The 9,748-nt window shown below is 41.3% G+C and overlaps 1 long non-coding RNA gene across 2 annotated transcripts in view; it reads left to right on the plus strand.

Annotated features, from left to right (window-relative positions):
• LOC102162379 (uncharacterized) overlaps window positions 1–9,279 on the plus strand; it is a 37,065-nt gene extending 27,786 nt beyond the window's left edge. Inside the window, exons 5-6 of one of the 2 annotated variants that reach the window (XR_001303087.3) lie at window positions 8,678–8,886; window positions 9,109–9,279. This is a non-coding gene — a long non-coding RNA (uncharacterized LOC102162379). Of the gene's footprint in view, window positions 1–6,303; window positions 8,887–9,108 lie in introns of both variants that reach the window. The other variant, XR_014824713.1, reaches the window with a different exon arrangement.
• Window positions 9,280–9,748: the final 469 nt, after the last annotated feature.

The following is a 9,748-nucleotide window of genomic DNA, read 5'->3' on the forward strand; positions in this document are numbered from 1 at the left end:
CAATAATTTCAGGAGCATTTTAAAAATAGGATTCTGGAAAAAAGCAAGCCAAAGCAATGAGTAATATAGAATTTCAAGCACTAGGGTAAGCCGTTTGGAAAGATGCTTTTGGCAAAGTGGGTACTTTCACTCTTGTAAATGACATTACAGAGCCAGATGCCATTTTCTCCTACATATTCAAAATTGGATTTACTTTCTAACCCCAAAATGTATTCTCTAGTTCAGTCCTTAGCATCGGCCTCCATCCAAGAGCTCAAGTTCAAGACCCAGAGTCCTTATAGAGTCTTTTCCCATCCCCTCTCTCTGGCACTCCGTTTTACCAGTTTTGAAGCCCTAAATCTGAGTCGAAAATGGCTCATATTCATCCCCTGCCCTCCATTCTCATCTCTGCTCCTTTTGGGTCCCCATTATCTCTCTCTACCCTAAGGGATGCAAAGATCTTTGTTTGAGTTCCTGTAGAAACAATGTCTAAGACAAAGATTTGAGTATAGATTATATAGTCTAGAGGCAATCCCAAAGACCTCAGAACTGAGTAGGGTCTCAGGAAGTGAAAGAAGCCAATACAGGGTGTGTTATTAAGCACTGCAGGACACTGGAGCTCCATCCTACTGGAAAACACTGGGGTGCATTACAGAACACACCTTAGCATCATCCCAACTGACAGGCAAGGGAACTGCGGTATCTATCCACCTCCTCTCCACCTATCATTGCTTGATGGCTGCTCTCAGGGGCAAGAAGTCCCCAGCATGTCCAGCCTGCACTGTAGACAGGCTGAGCATGCTGCCAGTCAGAATGCAGAGGGCACAGACCTTCAGTGGATAGTGTGAATATGGAGGGGACGGGGCATACAGGCTCTCACTACATCCCCTCCCTTCTTCCTCTCTCCCCACACAGAGGCCAAAGATAACTTTCCAAAAATACAAATCTGATTCTGGTACTTCCCTATTCAATAGAAAGGGCATATGGATGATGCTAAAGAGCAGCCTTGCTTACTTCTCCTGAGTGGAACTGAACCATATGATCCTGGGCACCTGTGGATTACTTTCTGCAAGTGGACAAAGTTTGGATTGGGCTTGAAGTCCAGTTGTGTATTCAGTGGAGAGAGAGCTTTATTCATATGTTTGTTATTAAAACGTTGTTTATTTACAGAATAGGTTGGGAGCGGAAGGAAAAAATGATTGCTTCTGGCGCAGCCCTTTTACCTCTCAATAGTTTTCCATAATCCTTCCCAGGCAGTGGAGCGCCTTTCTCCACTGATGCCACTGCACCAAAGCTATGTGGCAATACTTTGTTCTTCTTTATACAGTCACATTATCTGGGAATCGCAATGTGATTTACAAGCTTACATAACTTCTCCAATGAGTCAGCATGCTCATCAGGAAGGCAGCATGGTGGGGGAAAGAACACAGCATTTGGTGCCAGTTAGAACAAGTTCAATTCCTGCATCTGCCACTTCCTAACTGTATGTTAGACAAATTATCCTACCTCTATAAGTCTCAGTTTCTTCCTCTAATTAAATGGGGATCAGAATACCTATCTAGGAAGGTTCTTATAAGGACTAAATGAGGTGAAGAACATGCAGTGTGATGCATAACAGGTCCTGAATCAGTGTTCACCATCCCCATCCTACATCTTGATTTTACACATCTGGCAGCAAGTTCTTAAATCTTACCAACCTGCAGTGAGTGAAAAATGCCGATTTATTTTTGTCTGCTTTTAGCACTAGTGGGTTTTAAGTCCAAATCAGTTCTTTGTAAAGGAAAATTGCTCTTGTTCCACTCTGGGCAAAGCAGCCACATTGTGTGTGAAATAAATCTGTGCCAGAAACGGCTGGGGTGCTCCAGGAAGGACTGAGAGGGCCCTGCCTGGCTCAGCCCCAACTGCAGTGGCAGCCAAAGAACACTGGCTTTCAGAGGCGACTTTGTGAGCACAGAGTGAGACAGACAGCCAGAGAAACAGAATGTGCAGGAGAGAATGTGAGATCCCATCTGCCTAGCTGCACACCGCAGTGGGGAGCAGTTAGGAATAGCGTTGCAGGATGCCTTTCACTAGAAGTGGCAGCATACAAATGAGGGTGCTGCTGTGCTTGCCGGGGCTGGAGACGATTCTGGAACTATTTTTCCAAAGTGGTTGGAACAAACGCCTGCACATTAAAATAAATAAGTACATACATACATATATACATACATACATACATGCATAAAATCCCTGGTCAGCAAATGAGCACTGCCGCAAACATTCTTCCCAGCTGGTCGCAATGCTATTAGGGCAGGAATACCAGACAAGCTCATGTCCACGATCTTTATAGCCAGCATAATACATAGTTAGCAGTCAGCTAAGGAAAGCAGAAAAAGTATTCAATGAAGGAGTGATCGGTAAATGTAATGTATCCATAAAAGCAAAGAGACCTCTAAAAAGAAAAATCAGGAGCCAATCTTTGAACATAGGAACGATAGAACGTTAAAACAAGAAAGGTCTTTCAGATCCTCAAGCTGTTCTGGTGATATTTAAATGCTAAAAATTTAGCAGAACCTTTCCTTCAAATAAAACCTTATGCAGACTCTCCCCCGAAAGGCAAATAAAAGGGATGCTTCTCTGAGTAGGGGAGGGGAGGAGGACAAGAGGGCAGTCTGGTTCTGGAGCTGCAGCCTGTGAGCCTCACTTTAGATCTCCCGGTGTGGCCCAGAAATATGTCTTAGAAATCCTGAGGCCCCTAACCCCAGTGTGAAAATCTAGTCTAGTCCACCCCTCATATTGTACAGATGAGGAATTTAGGCTCAAAGCTGGGAAGTGATTAGTCTAAGGTCACTCAGCAGAGTTGAGACTAGAGCCCAAATCGGTTGATTTTAAGTTCCTTGGAAGTTCCCTGGTGGCACAGGGGATTAAGGATCTGACGTTATCACTGCTGTGGCTCTTGGGTCACAGCCGTGGCAAGGGTTCAGTTTTCCTGACTGGGAACTTCTGCATGCTGCAAGTGCAGCACCTCCCTCCAAAAAAAAAAAAAAAAAAAAAAAAAAAAAAACCTAAGTTCCTTCTCTCTCCTAAAAATCATCTCACCCCTTTTTAAAGTGTCTTTAAAGATAAAGTTACCTCTTGAAATAGCTTATTAAAGTAAATGAGAAAGCCAGAGGCATCCAAGTATAAAATACTGGATTTGGAAAGGATCCCATTCTATCTTCTTGTTTGCTGGACCTAAGTGCAATTTCTTATTACATTTATTTTTAGACTTTTAGTATGGCAGTCACACAATCCAAGGAGAACTGCTAAATTAATGGTCTCTTAAGACAGGATAAATCTAACCAGTGTGTGCCTTCTAAAAAACAACTTTACAACAGCTTAGTATTTTTAAATTTTTTAAAAAATATATTGGCACAGTAAGAAAGGAATCTGAAGTGCATGGCAGATGGAGATGGCCAAACCAATGCTCTCACATAGCAGAGCATAAAGCATGACAGACTCCTGATCTGCTTCCTCTTGTGAGACCTTAGACAAGTCACAACCTCTCTCACCTCAGTTTTTTTAATCTACAAATGATTAAGTCATCGAAGTCACTAAAAGTCAATATTCAACAGTGGTTAACAAATCCGACTAGGAACCATGAGGTTGCAGGTTCGATCCCTGCCCTTGCTCAGTGGGTTAAGGATCCGGCATTGCCGTGAGCTGTGATGTGGGTCGCAGACGCGGCTTGGATCCCGTGTTGCTGTGGCTCTGGCATAGGCCCGTGGTTACAGCTCTGATTCAACCCGTAGCCTGGGAACCTCCATATGCAGCAGGAGTGGCTAAGAAAAGGCAAAAAGACAAAAAAAAAAAAAAAGACCTGAGGCTATAAAATTTCTAGGAGCAAAAGAAATATGTTGTAACTTCCTTTATATCGATCTTAGTGATTTTTTTTTTTAAGATCTGACTCCAAAGGCAAGGGAAACAAAAGCAAAACTAAACAAATGGGTCTACATCAAACTAAAAAGCTTCTGCATGGGAAAGGAAAGCATCAGCAAAATGAAAAGGCAACCTACTGAATGGGAGATATTTGCAAATCAAATCATATATCTGATAAGGGGTTAATATCCAAAATGTGTAAAGAACTCACACAACTCAACAAGAAACAACCCAATTAAAAAATGGGCAGAAGATATGAATAGACATGTTTCCAAAGAAGACATACAGATGGCCAATAGGCACATGAAAAGATGCTCAATGTCACTAATCACCAGGTAAATGCAAATCAAAACCACAAAGAGATATCACCTCACACCTGTTGGAATGGCTGTTATTAAAAAAAAAAAAAAAAAAAGCTAAGTGTTGGAGAGGATGTGGAGAAAAGGAAACCCTTGCCCATTGTTGATGGAATGATAAATTGGTGCAGCCACAATGGAAAATAGTATAGATCAACTATAATTTTTTTTCTGTCTCTTGTCTTTTTGAGGGCCACACCCACGGCACATGGAGGTTCCCAGGCTAGGGGTCCAATCAAGCTTCAGCCACCGGCCTACGCCAGAGCCGCAGCAATGCCAGATCCGAACAGCGCCTGAGAGCCACACCACAGCCCATGGCAACACCGGATCCCAACCCACTGATCAAGGCCAGGGACCGAAACTGCAACCCCATGGGTTCCTAGTCAGATTCGTTTCCACTGCACCATGACAGGAACTCCATTTTTTTTTTTTTTTTTTTTGTCTTTTTAGGGCTGCACCCATGGCATACGGAAGTTCCCAGACTAGGGGTCGAATCAGAGCTGTCTGCAGCTGCCAGCCTATGCCACAGCCACAGCAATGTCAGATCTAAGCCGCATCTGCAACCTACACCACATCTCACGGCAGTGCTGGACCCTTAACCTACTGAGTGAGGCCAGGGATAGAACCTGCGTCATCATGGATGCTAGTCAGATTCGTTTCTGCCGAGCCATGATGAGAACTCCAACTATAATTTTTAAAAAAATTTTTTTCTGAGAAAACAGCATGGAAAGTCCTCAAAAAATTCAGAATAGAACTACCATATGATCTGGCTATTTTTCTACTTCTGGGAATTTATCTTAAGACAATGAAAACACTATTTTGAAAGATGTGTGCACCCCTATGTTAACCGCAGCATTATTTACAGTAGCCAAGATATGAGAACAACCTAAGTTGTTTCTGCTCTTCAGAAAGACGTTGTATCTGAGAATTTTGAGTAGAATAATTTAGCCAACTCTGTCATATATATAACATACACGTACACTGTGGAATACTCTGCAGCCATTAAAGGGAGGACATTTTACCATTTGCAGCAATATGGATGGACTTATAAAGGTATTATGCTAAGTGAAATAAGTCAGATAAAGACAAATACCATATGATTTGACTTACATGTGGAATCTGAAAATCAATACAAACAAACAAAACAAAATAAAACTTCATAGATACAGAGAACGGACTGGTGGTTACCAGAGGGGAAGAAGGTCATGGGGGGGGAGGTGAAATGGCTGGAGGGGATCATTTGTACGATGATGGATGCTAACTAAACTTACAGTAATGATCACCTTGTAGTGTTTACAAATAGTGATTTTGATGTATACCTAAAATTTATTTAATATTATGTACCAATTTTACCTCAATTAAAAAAAGAAAAAAAATGTCATTTTTAAAAATTGTAGGCAATATATATCATGTCTTAAAGCAACAGCAGTAGCTTTTAATTCTTTTGGACCATGGCCCACATTAAAAGAAAATGTTTTAAATTGTGCATCAAAATACATAAATCAACACACATATATGATATGTAAAAATATTTCACAAAATAATACCTTATGATTATTACTTGTGATGCTCTCTGGTGTTTCTCATCTAACCTCCCAACAACTCCATGAGGATAGCATTCTTAGCCCTGCTTTGCTGAGGAGGAAAGTGAAGCTTAGTGAGGTTATTATTAGCACCACTCTCTAACCAACTGAGCTAACCCACCAAGCCTAAAGAGGTTAAAGACTTTTCCCACATCAGTAAGTGGCCAAGTTGGTTCCTAACAAAGATCTCTCTGATGCCAACCCGCATATTCCCAACTATAACACATACCATTTCCTAATGGACTTGCTTTGGGGTTTTCATTCAAAGCACTGACCCGTTTGGTCTCACTTTAAGTTAGAAATGTTCAATTAAAGGTGGTAGTAGCATGTGGTAGCAAATAATAAATGTTTACCAGTGGGTGTACATAAGGGAAAAATAAGTCATGATTTTTTAAAATGCAATATCCTAGGCATTTTGTTTGTGTTACTCAACCTAATCCTTCCTACAACTTTCAAATTAGTATCATTTTTTTTTCCCCATCTTACAGATTTGGATGCAGAGATGTTTAGCAACTTTTTTAAGATAAGTATTTCATGTAGCTGTTGGACTGTAAGCTCCCTGAGGATAGAGACTAATTTTCACCTTCCTGCTTCTATCTTCAGTGCCTAACAGTGTATAGTACCTAGTAGGAGATGAATACACATTTCCTAGAGGAATAAAAAAAGGAAATGGCCAAATGTTAAATCCTGATCTGCCCAACTCCCAAATCTAATTCTTTCTACTTCTGAACTCATAATTTATTAAAAACAATTGGTATTTGGGCCATGGTTTTTAATCCCTTATTTACTGAATAACTGGAAGCGTTATGAGCTCTGTTCCAATGTCTGTTTGAAGTTCTAGGTACATAATTAGTTACCGAGTTCCCGTCTCTTGGCCAAATCTATAATTAAGCAAGTTTCACAAGACATAGTTAGACACAGTCCCTGGTTCCCTAAAATGCGTTAACATTCACCCAGAGGACCAGACTTGGAGAAAAACATAGGACTGGAAAATATTTACTATACTCCAGTATCATTGCTCTCCCTTGTCACCATAAGCAATTACAGAACCGGAAAGTGCTTTTTTTTTTTTTTTTAATCTAAACATAAATCTTAACAGACATACATTCTCATAGAGTTTCTTCACAGTGCATTTTAGGAATGAAACAATTTTTGATTCGTTAGCACACAATGATGTTAACATATTACAGTTTCTGTCCAGGAATTGGATAAAGGCAAGAAGTGAAAGACACATCAAGCACGCTGTTCTAGAAGGACACGTGCAGGTGTGCCTGGGAACTTGGCCTGAGTAATGCTTTAAGGCTCAACAAGGCAGGCCCAGTGATCTGTGAATCATCTTTATCTTCTGATAAAGAATGGGCGAATAAAGTCATTTCTCCTTGCCTTTCTCACTCACTCATGTGTTGACCAAAGTTATACTGGCCATGGCTCCAGTCATCCCAGGGCACTTCATAGGGCCTTTTCAGTTGTGTGCTCATCTATGTCGTCATTCCTCCACTTCTTCCAAGTATTTACTAAGAGCTCTCATAGCTCTTAGGGGGCTTGGGAGGAACACAGCACAAGCTTCTAGGCTCTGTGGGCATTATTGACAATACACCTGGAACTCAGGTGTGACTGTGAGGCCCCTGGCAGCTGAGCTGACGACTTAACTATTATCACCTTCCTTCCTCACCAGCTCCTGAGATCCCTAAAAGTCTTTCTTGTTACTGTGACCTGAGGAGTGTGATTCTCCCTTATGTCCCTCTGCGCGGGGGTCACTGTGACATCAACACAAAGGTGGCTCTCTTGCCTTGACTGAAATTGCACCCATGTTACCATGACTGCATGATTAGAGAGGTGTCAACCCTTTACACATTACTTAGTTGAAGAAGGTGCAGGAACTGTTCAGCTATGTGGATGATTCTTCTTGCTTCCTTTAGTGAGTTTGGCTACCTCTGTTTCCATTGTGCACTAAATCTACTGATATCATTCAAAATATTTTTTAGCTTCGGGGTAGGACTGGCTCTCCCAGAGTCAAATATTTTCTTTATATTCTCCTTATTTCCTGCTTTGAGTTTCCCTCTATTACATCTGCTCTGGTCAAAATCTTTTTTTTTTTTTCTTTTTTGTCTGCCCCACAGCATATGGAGCTCCTGGGCCAGGGATCATATCTGAGCCACAGTTGCAAGCTATGCCACAGCTGTAGCAACAACCAGATCCTTAACCCACTGGGCTGAGCTTGGGGCCCAGCACTCCAGAGATGCCACCAATCCCACTGTACCACAGCAGGAACTCCAAAACATTTTTTTTAAAATAGCAGTTTTATTGAGATATAATTCACCTTTGAAAGTGTAAAGTTCATTGTTTTTTTAGTTTATTTGCAGAGTCATACATCACTACTCTCTATTTTCCTTATATTTTTATCACCCCCAAAAGAAATACATACTCGTTAATAGTCATTCTCGAGTCCTCCTTTTCCCCAGACCCTGGCAACCACTAATCCATTTTCTGTTCCATGAATTTGCCTATTTTGGACATTTCATACGAATGGAGCCACACAATATGTGGTCCTTTGTGACTGGCTTCTCTCAATTAGATTCCAGGTTTATCCACGTTGTAACAGGTATCAGTACCTCACTCCTTTTTGACTGGCTAATTGATTGTAGGGATAAACCACATTTTGCTTATTCATTCACCAGTCAGTGGACACTTGGGTTGCCTCTAATTTTGGGCTCTGATGAATAATGAACATTCCTACACAAGTTTTTGTGTGGACATATGTTTTCAATTCTCTGGGATATGTATCTAGAAGTGGCGTTGCTAGGCTGGCTCAGATCTTAAAGAAACATTTTAATGGTCTTCATTCTTATCTCTGTTTCCCAGGGAACAGGTTTCTCTATGGTCATTAAACAAAAGGGAATGACCAGCCGCAGGAACTTCACCAAGTACTGGATACCACACCTGCTTTTCCAAGTCAGATACAACCATCTCCATTCTAAACAGTCTACATCTTTGAAGGACTGTGGCAGACCCAGGCTGGGGATTAGTCACTGGGGTGACTCACAAACAGCAGCTTGCAGCGCCCAGAGGAGGTATGCAAAACTAGCCTTTTCTGCCTAGGCTTTAATCTTAGAAGCAAAGCAACATCGACAGTTATGTCATTCCCTGCTTAGAACTGATTTCCTGGAATCTAGTCTCTCGTGTCATGTCAAGAATCTTAGATTATGATCTCTGGGCTATGCGTAGCATGAAATAAACAGTTTACAACCTTGGAATCCTAAATTGCCCTTTCTCCCCTGTTGTCCACTCTGCAGGCTCCCATTTACAACTGAAGTCTGCCCTCTACTGGTCACAAGCAGCCCAAACCCACACCACAAAGCCACTGAAGAGTTTGCTTCTAAAATCGTTTCTTCTCCAGGAACATTTTGGAAATTGCTACAATTTATTTAGCTAGAGAAATACAAAGAAATGACATCTTCTGAAAAGTGTTCCTCTTTAATTTTTTACTTTTTGATGTTTTTAGGCTTTTTCCTTTTATTTGACAATAGCAGAACTGGATCAGTTTCAGTTATATAGAAATATAACTTTCATTTGTGATAAATAACCATTATTATTATCACACTGCCCAGGCACTTCTGCTCCTATTGACTCATGAGTCACTAAAATGCTTTCGCATGGTAGAAATGGACAAGGGCTGTTCAAGATAGAAGGTACTACAATGTATGGGCTGTCAACCGTCCAGTAGTTTTCCAGTGGTAGTTTGTAGACTGAGTGTGAGTAAAGAAAGACCCAGAGATAGACTCTCCTCAAGCTCTGTAGGGTATCCATTTGCCCTGTTCAAAGGCTATGTGGCATCAGGCATCTGGGGATCCCAAGCAGACATGACAATCCTTTCTTTCTCTTGCTTCCACAAGGAGGGCACTCTGGCCCAGGAAGCAAATGCAGGAGAACATG

Source organism: Sus scrofa, chromosome 13, assembly GCF_054392235.1.
Source record: "Sus scrofa isolate SSC_HxYL_T2T_F1_AM1 chromosome 13, Sscrofa_HxYL_maternal_Yorkshire_Landrace_v2.0, whole genome shotgun sequence".
In the NCBI taxonomy this organism is placed as follows: Eukaryota; Metazoa; Chordata; class Mammalia; order Artiodactyla; family Suidae; genus Sus; species Sus scrofa.